The 13,440-nt window shown below is 44.6% G+C and overlaps 1 protein-coding gene across 1 annotated transcript in view; it reads right to left on the reverse strand.

Moving 5' to 3' along the window:
* The window catches only part of LOC142765475 (putative peptidoglycan muropeptide transporter SLC46), a 236,615-nt gene that overhangs the window by 51,114 nt on the left and 172,061 nt on the right, over positions 1-13,440 (reverse strand). The window lies entirely within an intron of this gene.

A 13,440-nucleotide genomic window follows, 5' to 3' on the forward strand; every position in this document is an offset into this window, starting at 1 on the left:
GCCATTAACACTTATAATTTCTTCGATGTATGGCCGAAGTCATAATCTGACGTGGTGACAAGGCGGATACGTCGATCGTGTTCAAGCGGCAAAGAGTCAGTGGCACCATGTTCAAGCGGCGAAGAGTCAGTGGCATTTAGATGCAGGATGCGCTGATGACCAGATATGAAAGCGGACGCAGAAGACAAGAAATCCCACCCCAGAATGAGAGCGTGGGTGCACTCACAAAATACCGCGAAAACGATTTGATGACGAATGCATTCTATGCAGACTCGAATGGTACACTGTGCAAGTGGACAAATTTGAGCGTTGGTCGCTGCATGGAGAGCTGGGCCGCCATAAGGCGTTGTGACTTTTAGAAGGCGGGAACAAAAATCCGCATGAATAATCGAAACGGCAGTGCCAGTGTCTACAAGAGCGTCAACGCGTACGTTCTCAGTAAACACTACTATCAAACTTGATGTCCGCTCTGTAGGAATTGTTAGCTGTGCGGTGAGTGCAGTTGTCCCTCCTAAAACTGCATCGGGGAGTTTTCCGCGTGGGCGTTCGTTGAATGGGATGGATGGATGGATGGATATGGCTGTACCCTTTAGATCGGGCGGTGGCTAGCGCCACCAAGCCGTAATACTTAATGAACCAAGGAATATATTCATTTTTTTTCCTTTTAAAAAGTGAGGTGGAGGATTCGTACTTTGCAGTGAAGGGTTTAATTTTCACTCGTGCCTTGACTTTAGCCACCAGTCAGATAACCTACTTCTAGATAATTCTACCTGCTTAATGTCTATTTTGCCCTCCCTGTCCCTAAACCCAACTGCTTTGAAAAACTCTGTGCCATCATCCTGAACTATAGGGCGAAGCCCTCTACAGAACATTATCAAGTGTTCGGCAGTTTCTTCTTCCTCTCCACACGCACTGCATACCATGTCTACCCCTTCGTATTTGGCCCGATAAGTCTTGGTTCGCAATACTCCCGTTCTGGCCTCAAACAGTAGAGAACTACCTCGAGTATTATCATAGAGTCTTTCCTTGGCGATTTTCTGCTTAAAAGTTCGATATATCTGTAGTGCGAATCACTTAATCACGCCAATTCTCCCCATATCGGTCTCAACTTCCATCACCTTCTTTTTAACCGATAATTCTTTTTGGTTTGGCCCCCTGCTATTTTCTAAGTATTTACCAGTCAATTTTCTGGTTCGCTTTCTCCAATTTGTATCGACATTCTTCATGTAAAAGTAGCTGAATACCTTCCTAGCCCAACGCTCCTCCCCCATTTCTCTCAATCGCTTCTCAAATTTCATCTTGCTGCTAGCTTCCCTGCCCTCAAATGATATCCATCCCATATCACCTTGTACTTCCTGATTTGGTGTGTTCCCTTGAGCTCCTAAGGCAAGCCTACCTATTCCACGTTGCTTAATTTCTAATCTTGCTTGAACTTCTGATCTCATGCACAAGACCGCATTGCCGAACGTCAGACCAGGAACTATGACGCCTTTTTATATTCCTCTGACAACATCATACCTATTGTAATTACACAGTGCCCTTTTTTCATTACCGCTGTATTCCTGTTACCTTTAGTCGTCACGTATATTTTGGGTTCCCTTAGGTACTCGGCCCCATTGCTTATCCATACGCCCAGATATTTGTATTTATCGGTTATGTCTAGCGTGACCTCCTGTATTCTAAGCTCACTACCTTCATTGTCATTAAAAATCATGACTGCTGATTTTTTCGTACTGAATCTGAAATCTAACCTATCTCCCTCATTACCGCAGATGTCCACCAATCTCTGCAAATCTTCCTTGTTGTGGGCCATTAGCACTATATCATCTGTGTACACCAATGCTGGTAGTGCCTGTTCAATGAGTTTTCCTTGTTTGACAAAAGAAAGGTTGAAGCCCAGTACACTTCCCTCTAATTTGGCCTCTAATCCTTGTAAGTACTTCATGAATAATAAGGGTGATGGGGGACACCCCTGCCTAAGTTCCCGTTTTACCTGTGCAGGCTTGGATACCTGTTTTTCCCACTTTATAACTACCTTGTAACGTTTATAGATATCCTTTAAAAGATTAGTGACTACACGTTCCACGCCTAGTGTGTCCAGTATTCCCAACAAGTCCTCTTGAACCACGCTACCATACGCTCCCTTGATATCCAAAAATGCTAGCCACAGGGGCCTGTGTTCCTTTTCTGCTATTTCGATGTACTTCGTCAGTAATAACAGATTGTCTTCCAACTTCCTGTGTATCCGAAACCCATTCTGCAGTTTCCCCAGCACCCCCTCATCCTCTATCCATACCTGCAGTCTTTCCTTTACAATCTGCATCGCCAGCCTGTACACCACTGATGTCACTGTTATAGAACGGTAGTTGTTTATGTCAGCTATGTCCCCCTTTCCTTTATAGATTATGCTCATGCTGCTAAGTTTCCATCCATCGGGAACTTCACCATCAATTATTAGTTTGCTCTATCTTCTCTCAAAGCCTGCTTAGACTTCGAACTGAATGTCTTTATCAGCATAATTGGAATGCCATCTGGGCCTGTTGATGTACTACTAGGAACTCTTTTCTCAGCCCTTTCCCACTCTCGTTGTGAAAATGGAGCCATTGCAACACTTGATACGTCCTTGTCTATTGTGGTGCATAAAGCACTTCTTTGTTGAACATTTTCTGTCACCATTGTTCTTATATATTCAATAGCTTCGTCCCCTTCTAGCCTAGCGCCTTGGGCTGTATTTATAAACCTCTGCTCTAGGCTCGTCTCATTTCTTAGGAAGTTTAAATGGTTCCAAAATTTCGCAGCTGCCTTTCTATCTTTTTTATGTACTTCTGCCAGCCACTGAGCTCCCTTTCTTCTAATCTTTTCATTGATCAGAAGAGATACATTCCTTCTACAGCTTAGAAAGATTTCCCATTTTCTTTCAACATCATTTCCCAGTTCACCCCGCTGCTTAGCATGTCTGTGTTCTCTAGAGGCTTCCTGAAGTTTTGCTATGGCTCTCTTAACTTCCTCATCCCACCAACTTTTGGTTTTGTGTCTTCTTTTCCGGGGTGACTTGTCACGCGTCTTAGCATGCTCTAGCTCAAACAGTCTAATTAGATTCGTGTATGTCCACACTGTTTTATTATCCTCCGTGATTACTTTCTCAATTTGTTTAGTGAATATTTCCATTTGACTCTCTGGATAAAAACTTTCCTATAGTTGCTCATCTTGTCTCCTTCCCCCTTTCACTGCTGTTCCAAAACTTAGCTTGATACGTTTGTGATCTCTACCCAGACTTCTGGAGCCACCTTCATCTATGTGCATTCCCCTGAGCTTATCATACATCACATGCGACATTAGTGCATAATTTATTGTCGACTGCAGCCTTCCTACCTCCCATATTATTTGCACTTCACACTTTTCGGTACTGTTGCAAATGATCAAATCAAGCCTTTCACACATATTTATGATCATTTTGCCTGTCGGGTAGGTATACCCATCGATATCTTCTATTTGCGCATTCATGTCTCCTAGTATAATTATCTCGCACTCTCTTCCTATCCCCTTAATGTCCTTTGATATACAATTTACCATTGCCTGGTTTTCCTCTCTGGCCTTTGCTCCCGTCCACAAGTACACGAAACCAAGGAGTGTCATTTGACCTGCCACTTTCCCTTTTAGCCATAAATGTTCCTTGCACTCCTGCATGACCCTTTGCCAGTCTGTACTTTTATGAATGAATGCCCAAATACCAGCCCCCCCCCCTTTCTGCTGCCTTCTGTTCTACTACAATATTCCCACACGTAGTCCTGATTGTTCGGAGGTTGTTCCATGTCCCTGAAATGTGTTTCTACAAAACCGTATACCATAGGCCTCTCTTCCCTTAGCTGTTCTTCTATCTCTTTTCACTTCAGCCTGTTCCGACCACCCTACATGTTAATATACCCTATGTCTGAATTGGCTCGGCACTCGAGGCTTCGTCTATTTATGCCCCGGACTCTACCTATCTTAGATACTGGTGCCACTTTGGAATTGTATCTGTCTAGACAACCTGTCAAAGAGCCTCCCTGGTTGTTTTCCTCGTTACTAGCTATCCTGCAACACTGCTGCAAGTCGCCAACCCACCTCATGACCTAGCGCCCATCGAAGTGAATTCTGTCTCGTTGAAAACCACCCCACCTATGCACCTCTCTGTTTATTTCCACCACCTCAAAGTCTTTCTCTCAACTCACCCGCCATATCTCTTGATTTGCGTTTACAACCGCTCTTTGCAGGTTGCTATCACGCACCGGTACCTCCGGTATCGTGCATATCGCTACCTGTACCTTAGGAGAAGTGGCGCGCATGTCATCGACGCCTTTCGCCAGTGTGGTTGCTAGTCCTGCTGTATCTTCATTTAAGACATCGTTTAAACCGCCTGAAATTATCACGAGGTTTTTTTCTATCAGCTCTAGTTTTGAGTTTAGCGCTCGCTTGCCTCATGACTGCTTCCAGCTTGCGTCCTGGGAACGCCCCTACTGCAACCCTCTTGTCACCTCTTACCCTTTCTTTGATGGCTTCTGTGCATCGATTTAAATTCGACTCCCCGGCGATCATCACATGCTGTGACTTTTCAGCTGGAACGTCATGCACCTGGGGGCTACTTGCACCTGTGACGCTGGCTGTCTCCTCCTAGCCCCACCACTACCTCGCTGAAGCTGGGCCTTGCGACAATCGAACTTGCTGAACCTGTTTTTTCTGAACTTGCTTGTTCTTTCTTCTGCACCGTTCTGGTTGCCGGTTCCCTACTGTTCTCTCCGTAGGCCGCTCCTTTGTTCAGCTTCGCTAGTGCTTCCTCGGTGGACTTCAGCCTTTCTCCCATTGCCCTCGTTTTCTCTCGCTCTGTCGCCAACGCAGTCTCGAGCTCGGCGATTCTCATCAGCAGTTCACCCTGGGCAACCATCATTTTCTCCATTTTTTCCTCGACCTCACATTGCCCACACTTCGCGTTAGCCTCTTCTCCATCCGCTTCTACACTTGGGTCCACTTCCAAACCCACTCCACATCCTGAACACTTGACAGTCTTTTTAACCATGTCTCTCTGACACCAATTGTCCCTTTACTCAATAATTACTAAACTCGAGCCCTGCACTACAAAAAAAGAAAGTCTAAGCTCTACTACAAAAATTTGCGTGTTCAATGTACGCACACCTCCCCCACGGCGTGGCAAAAGAACAAAAAACAAAAAAAAATTCCAACACACACGCACACACACACACTAATAATACCTGGTGACTGGACCCTGAAAAAGCCGTGTCATAAAATAGGTGCTACGAAGATTTCAACTGCTGCCTTATAGTTATAAAGACAAGCTAAAGACATGCAAAAACACTTATCAGCGCAGTGAAACGGGAGCGCTCAAAAATACGTTCATCCACCGTGACAGTTCGAACCGAAGTCCTGGCTGCAGAGGCGACACTGAATGGCGACCTGGCGAAAGCGACCTGCGGCGAGACGTACGGGAATTCCCAGGCATGTCAGTATGGTAAGTAGCATACGGTGAGCGGTAATAGGACGAGCGGGAGGGTGGTCATAGGTAGTTCATGGTCGGACAGAAGCTTCGATGTTCTTCAGGAGCGCAGCCGCGTTGCTCATCTTGTTGGCGCCTTCGACAAAACCGAGTGATATGTCCTCGATAGCCGCAGTAGTAACAGATTGGCCGAGGAGGGTGCTGAGGTGCGTAGTAAGGCGGTGCACGCACTGGTGGGGACAACGAAGCCACAGGCGTATGGTCTTCTGGTGTAGGCACAGAAATGGTGGCTGCGCAGACAGCGTGGCAACTTCGGCGTACATGGGCGTCTGGCGCACGCAGGGACCGTTGGAACACGTCGGACGTGATCTCTTGTTTAATCAGGTGTCGCAGGCTATCTTTTGTAGAAGGGAGAGTACCTTCCGCAGCGCAGGAAGAGCAGCGCCTGTGAAGCTCTTAACGAATGATGTCGCGAATAAGCGCACGCAAGTCAAGGGGTGCAGGCAAACGGATGTCGGTGGCATCGTAGCAGAGGCGATGAGACTGAAACTCGTCAGGTCGCTGACAGATGGTTATCACGTCCTGGGTGGCGGCAGTATTTTGCATGGCGAGGGCGTCAAAGGCGACGGTGTTCGTATTTGGTCGTTCTGAGACATGGTGGAGTAAACACACTTGCACAGTGCTAGGACATCCTCAATATACGAGGTGTAAGATTCACCTGGCAGCTGCGTACGTTCAGCGAGCTTCTTTTTCGCTGCCTCAACGAGAACTGTTGGGGCACCGAAAATTTGACGAAGTTGCTGCTCGAAAGTGTCCCAGTCGAGAAAATCCGGGTGGTGGTTCCAGAATCAATTTCGGCAACATCCGACAAGTAAAAATGGGACGCTGCGCAACTTCTATGAATTATCCCACCTGTTCCAATCGCTGACGAGGTCGTAGTTCTTGATCCAGTCTTCTGCATCATCGCCTCAGAGACAGGAAAACACATAACGCAGGCGAATGTTGTTGGGCGGAGGGTGTGTCGTTGGCTGCAGTAGGACGGCGAGGTTGGATGGGCCAGGTTTTTCTTGGGTTGCAATGGCAGGCGGTTGTATGCGACGACCCGAGCGGAGCTCCAGCGAGAACGGGCGAGAGAACTTGGGGAACGAAAAGCACCTCCACCACTTGTGAGGAACCGGTTTATTCAGCCAGGCTCGAGCTAAATCACACTGGTGATGATATTTACAGATGATGAAGATGTACAGGTGATGATGATATCTAAAGAGAATGAAAAGCCATTCGCTTGTCATGCTCATTATATATATATATATATATATATATATATATATATATATATATATATATATATATATATATATATATATATATATATATACAATGATGGGCGACTTTGCATTAATGTCGCCCATCACTATAGTAAAAACACAGTATACTATAGTGATGGGCGACTTTATTGCAAAGGTAGGGAAGAAGCAGGCTGGAGACCAGGCAGTAGGAGATCATGGCATCGGCACTAGAAACGCCAGAGTAGAGCTATTAGTAGAATTCGCAGAACGCAATAATTTACGGATTTTGAATACCTTCTACCGAAAACGAGAAAACCGCAAGTGGACACGGAGGAACCCTAATGGCGAAAATAAGAACGAAATAGATTTTATAATGAGTGCACACCCAGGAATCGTGCAGGATGTGGAACGGGTTGGCAAGGTACGATGCAGTGACCATAGAATGGTACGGTCCCGAATTCACCTAGTCTTGAAGAAGGAACGACAGAAACTGATACGCAAGAAGCCAGTCAATGAGCTAGCACTCAGAGGGAAAGTACAGGAATTCAGAGTGTCGCTGCAGAACAGGTACTCGGCTCTTAGTGAGGAAACCAACCTTAGCGTAGATACAATGAATGATAATCTGACGATTATCATTACGGAGTGTGCAGTGGAAGTTGGAGGCAGAGTAGTTGGACAGGACACTGGCAAGCTTTCCCAGGAAACGAAGAACCTAATCAAGAAGCGTCAAATCATCAAAGTGTCAAGTACAACAGACAAAATAGAACTGGCAGAGGTTTCGAAGTTGATTAATAGACGTAAGGTATGCGATGTAAGAAGGTATAACATGCAGAGAATTGAACACGCTATGAAAAACGGAGGAAGCGTCAAAGCAGTGAAGAGGAAACTTGGGATAGACAAAAGTCGGATGTATGCACTAAGGGACAAAGAAGGCAAAATAACTACCAATATGGATAGGATAGTTAAAATAGCGGAGAAGTTTTACAGAGATCTGTACAGTAGCCGAGACAACCATGACCTTAATACTATAAGAACTAGCAGTTACCCAGATGACACCCCACCAGTAATGATAGAAGAAGTCAGAAAAGCTTTGAAGAGCATGCAAAGAGGCAAAGCTGTCGGTGAGGATCAGGTAACATCAGATCTGCTGAAAGATGGAGGACAGATTGTGCTAGAAAAACTAGCCACCCTGTTTACGAGGTGTCTCCTGACGGGAAGAGTACCAGAGTCTTGGAAGAACGCTAACATCATCTTAATACATAAGAAAGGCGATGACAAGGACTTGAAGAATTAAAGGCCGATCAGCTTGGTCTCTGTAGTATACAAGCTATTTACAAAGGTAATTGCTAACAGAGTAAAGAAAACATTAGAATGCAATCAACCAAAGGAACAAGCAGGATTTCGAACAGGCTACTCAACAATTGACTACATTCATACTATCAATCAGGTAATAGAGAAATGCTCAGAGTATAACCAACCGCTATACATAGCCTTCAAAGATTATGAGAAGGCATTTGATTCAGTAGAAATATCAGCCGTCATGCAGACACTGCGGAATCAGGGCGTAAATGAAGTATATATAAACATTCTGGAAGAAATCTACAGGGGATCAACTGCTACCATAGTGCTTCATAAAGAAAGCAACAGAATACCAATCAAGAAGGGTGTAAGGCAGGGGGACACAATCTCCCCAATGCTATTTACCGCGTGCTTACAGGAGGTTTTCAGAAGCCTAGAATGGGAACAGTTAGGGATAAGAGTTAATGGAGAATACCTTAGTAACCTGCGCTTCGCCGATGACATTGTATTGGTTAGTAACTCAGGGGACGAATTGCAACTCATGGTTACGGAGTTAGACAAGGAGAGCAGAAAGGTGGGTCTTGAAATTGATCTACAGAAAACGAAAGTAATGTACAACAACCTCGGAAAAGAGCAGCGCTTCGAGATAGGTAACAGTGCACTTGAAGTTGTAAAAGACTATGTCTACTTAGGGCAGGTAATGACCGCGCAGCCGAATCACGAGATTGAAGTAACTAGAAGAATAAGAATGGGATGGAGCACATTCAGCAAGGACTCTCAAATTAAGACAGGTAGATTGCCACTATCCCCCAAGAGGAAGGGATATAACAGCTTTATCTTGCCGGTACTTAGCTACGGAGCAGAAACCTGGAGACTTACAAAGAGGGTTCAGCTTAAATTGAGGACGACGCAGCGAGCAATGGAAAGAAAAATGGTAGGTGTAACCTTAAGAGACAAGAAGAGAGCAGAGTGGATTAGGGGACGAACGGGAGTTAAGGCTATCATAGTTGAAATAAAGAAGAGGAAATGGACATGGTCTGGACATGTAGCGCGTAGACAGGATAACCGCTGGTCATTAAGAATAACTAACTGGATTCCCAGAGAAGGGAAGCGGGTTAGGGGGAGACAGAAGGTTAGGCGGGCATATGAGATTAAGAAGTTTGCGGGTATAAATTGGCAGCAGCAAGCACAGAACCGGGTTACCTGGCGGAACATGGGAGAGGCCTTTGTCCTGCAGTGGACGTAGTCAGGCTGATAATGATATATATATATATATATATATATATATATATATATATATAGGTATGGGATATGGCACAACGGGAGCATTGTCAACAAGGATAAATATATTAATTTATTTATTTCCCAACAGTTTCGGGAGGAGTCGTCCCTTCATCAGGGGATGAGTTATACTGACACACACACACACACACACACACACACACACACACACACATATATATATATATATATATATATATATATATATATATATATATATATACATATATTTATATATATATATATATATATATATAGGGGCACTCGATGAACTACGAAAAACACCGGAATTACTATCAAACCGGCTGATAAAGGGGGCTGCATAGAAATTCTAAACATGTCGGACTACTTAAAGGAAGGGGAACGACAACTATCAGACACAAAATTCTACAAAGAATTTCCAACGGACCCGACTCCCGAATTCGAAGGGGAGATAAAAGTAACCCTAAACAATCTCTGCCGGGACGAGAAAATTACCGGCAAAATGTTAAAAGCAATGTTACCAGCCCACTCTGTTTCTGGTCGATTCTATTTGCTCCCCAAAATACACAAGGCAGGCAATCCGGGACGTCCGATAGTATCCAGTAACAGCACATCAACAGAATATATATCAGAATTCATCAATCGCTAATAAAAACATCCCCCCAAGTTTTCCCTAATACCTAAAGGACACAAACCACTTCATCTGCGAAACTTCAAGTCTCGACATCCCAGGCGGCAGTTTTCTGGTGACCATGGACGTCTGCTCACTGTACACCAACATACTTCACCATGACGGAATAGCGGCTGTGGTTTCTCAATATGTAAAATCTGACTCATCAACCAGTGTAAGTGGCAAGGTACTGTTTAAACTTATTCAACTTGTACTAAATTATAACCATTTTGAGTTCAATGGCAAGCATTTCTTTCAGGTCAGTGGCACTGCAATCGGCACGAAAATGGCCCCAAACTTCGCGAGCACCTTTATGGCTTCGCTTGAAATCCCGTTCATAGAGGGACGTACCTTGAAACCTTTCTACTACAGAAGATACTTAGACGATATTTTTATGATATGGAACCATGATGAGTAAAGTCTTTTCCGCTTCATAGAGGATTTTAACAAGTGGCACCCATCAATCAAATTCACGCACAAAATTTTCAAAACTAGCATTAACTTTTTGGACGTCACTGTCATGATCAAAAATGACCGCTTGTCAACAAACCTTTACAAAAAGCCTACAGACCGTCAAGTGTACCTACATTTCAACAGAAGCCACCCAAAGCATCGCAAAATGGGTATTCCATATTCTCAGGCCTACCGGTACCGAAGAATATGCACCGATATTCGGGAATTTGACAGACACGTGGGACACCTAAAGCATTCCTTATTGAAACAAAATTATCCGGAAGACATTATTGACGATGCCATACTACGTGCTCGCAATGTGAACAGGAATGATATAATTAAGGGACCAAACAGAGTATCTAAAACGACTTCGCAAACGAACCTTGTACTAACATACTCCTCATCAGCGCCACGAATTCAGAACATACTTTCCCGCCATTTCAACATAATCAGGCAAAGCAAACGACAAACTTCTATTTTCGCGAAGCCACCTCATGTGGTGTACCGCAGGGATAAAAATCTGAAGAACATTCTTGTCAGAGCAAAGACAAACACCTCCAACTTTCAATCAGGGTGCCATCCCTGCGGAAAAGCTCGATGCAAGGTATGCCCACAGATGGTCACAACACGTGAATCCAAAGCGAACTTCTCGGATTTCAAATTCTGCATAACTGAAAGCCTTAATTGTGACTCCAGTAACGTAATATACATGCTACATTGCAACATCTGCGGACAAGAATATATCGGCCAAACAGACACGCCATTTCGGCTGCGGTTCAATAATCACCGGTACCACGCCACTTCACTGCCGAAGCTACCTTTATCTAGACACCTGCGCCTGCCAAACCACAGTTTTGAAAATATCAGCGTAACTCTTTTGCAGTCCGGTTTCTCAAACAGACGCGAGCGCGAACAGCGTGAGGCATATTTTATTTTCAAACTTCGAACATTAGTAGCCGGCATCAACGAGGACCCCGGAAAACTCAACTGCCTCCGAGAAGTAAGCCAGGAGGAAATTGGTGACAAATATTGATAGCTGGAGACCATGCTTTTTTCTGACTGACTCGTACGTGTACACTGTCCTTTCTTGTTTTTCTTTCTTTTTTCTTCCTTTTTTTCTTTTTCCACATGCACATACAAAGTGTTTACGTTCGCCTACCACTTGATGACCATTGAAGAGAAACGGACTAAGATTAAAGGAAAAGAGCCGACCGACCCATTAAAGGGAAAACCTTTCTTTACGCACGCCGCACGCCGACCGACCCATTAAGGGGAAACCCTTTCCTTACGCACGCCGTCACGGACCCTGCCGCCACGGCGGCGACAATCTTGGGTGGCCCGACACACGTCGAGAACGGAACAGCACGTGATAAGAACCGTATGTGGACGTACACGGACAGTTGGTTCTTACTCTTCTTTACTTTCTTCCTTTTTCGTCTTTTTTCTTCCCCCTTTTTGTTTTTTTCTTTCCTTTTTTTAGTTCCCCCTCACTCTCGCAAACATCTATCAAGGCGAGAGGGACGCGGCAGCAACGAAGTTTGGAAGTTCATGTCAGTATAACTCATCCCCTGATGAAGGGAGGACCCCTCCCGAAACTGTTAAGAAATAAATATATTTACCCTTGTTGACAACGCTCCCGTTGTGCCATATCCCATACCTTCACGAAGACTAACTGGCCCATTGAGTTATTACTCCCACTATATATATATATATATATATATATATATATATATATATATATATATATATATATATATATATATATATATATATATATATATATATTATATATATATATAACTCAAGAAACAACACCGCGCCGACAGCAACCCTCGCCATGACGAGCAAGCCTTCCGTAGCAGAGAGCGCCACCTCGAAAGCATCGCGCACCCACATGAACAAGTCGCAATCTACACAGCCTACGTCTTGCCTACCGCCGCCTGCGGTCGTTCGCCGTCTCAACCACGCTACGGACTCCGGAACAGAGGCACCACCACGAGAGGAACGAACTGACTAACACAACGCCAGCTGGGTGAGAGTACTTTATCTGTTAGCTCAATGAACTTTTTAAGGACCAGGAAGGTTATAGAAAAACGGACTCGTTGTGAATCGCACATTTCTATGCTTAGATTGTATGTCGCGGCAACAAGTGCTCCTAAAGGTTTGCAACTAAAACTGCAGCCGGCCACATCAGAGATGTCAAAGAAAAACCTGTCAAGGTGTAACAACATCTTAAGTCGGGCGTCTGTTGAACTAACCAGCATACTTATTAGCCATTATGAATCATCAGAAAAAGGTCTGCGGAATCAGGAAAAGCAGCTTGTGCAATCCTCTCAGTTTACGACTGAAGAATTAAAAACTACAACATTCAATGCGCACCAGAACCTTTCCCGTTATGCAGATAGCCTCATAAACACCATTCCGTCCAGCTTTTCTTCTTACATTAAAGATACCAATCACTTTCTATCAGATAACGTTGACCTACAGGTTCCTCAAAATTCGTTTCTCGTTACGTTAGATGTCACGTCACTATACACTAATATCCCTCACTCAGATGGCATCGAGGCAGTTATCTGCGCGTTCGCGTTTTGTCGTTCGGCGGCCCAGTTGCACTCGTAGCATTTTTTCTCAGAGATTTACACCTAGAAGCAGGCCCACGGCCAGGCGGGAGTGGTTAGGAGGCCCCCTTCTCCCCCCCCCCCCCCCGCCCCACAAGATCCGGATGGAGGGGGCTGTTTCACTGAGAATAAATAGTGAAAATAGGGGTTTGTCAAGGACTTCAACAGGTGCCTCACCACCCGAAAATTATTTTTTGGCTACGGGCCTGCCTAGAAAAAATTTTTGTTAGCAACAGGTGTAAATGTTACAGACCCCAAAAAGTTTTTGATATTTACACCTATATTTACAATTGTAGCAGAACCTTGTGATGAGCTCATCGTGCAATGGAGAAGTTCACACCTAGCAGCAGAGCAGTGGTAACG

This window comes from Rhipicephalus microplus, chromosome 1 (assembly GCF_043290135.1).
Source record: "Rhipicephalus microplus isolate Deutch F79 chromosome 1, USDA_Rmic, whole genome shotgun sequence".
Taxonomy (NCBI): domain Eukaryota; kingdom Metazoa; phylum Arthropoda; class Arachnida; order Ixodida; family Ixodidae; genus Rhipicephalus; species Rhipicephalus microplus.